The following is a 384-nucleotide window of genomic DNA, read 5'->3' as shown; positions in this document are numbered from 1 at the left end:
GCGGGCGCGGGGCGGGAGAGGAGGGGGCGGCGGGAGCCAGGGGGACCGCGAGCGGCTGCCCCCGCTGCCAGGAGTTTGCCTGGTTATTTGTGTCTGGCAGGCCCGGGGCGCTCACCTGCACTAGACCCGCAGAGGTTTCAAGAGGATGGGCATAGAGACGGCCTGTGGCTGAATGAGCCCACTTTAGTGGTAGGCACAGGTAGCCGCACATTCCCCGGCACGCAGTGTGGCGCCCCTCAGCTCCGAGGGTCTCCTTTTAAAGTGTTAGGGCTAATCTCAAGGCCACGGAAGTGAGAGAGGGGCTTATTTGCCTCCAGTGGGCACATCCCCACATGCAGAGGTGTGTTTCCAGGGGCACAGAAAGCAGTGGCACATATTTGTGCT

The sequence above is a fragment of the Gavialis gangeticus genome, unplaced genomic scaffold (assembly GCF_001723915.1).
Source record: "Gavialis gangeticus isolate Ggan-Ray unplaced genomic scaffold, GavGan_comp1, whole genome shotgun sequence".
Taxonomy (NCBI): Eukaryota; Metazoa; Chordata; order Crocodylia; family Gavialidae; genus Gavialis; species Gavialis gangeticus.
This window is presented reverse-complemented; position numbering follows the sequence as displayed.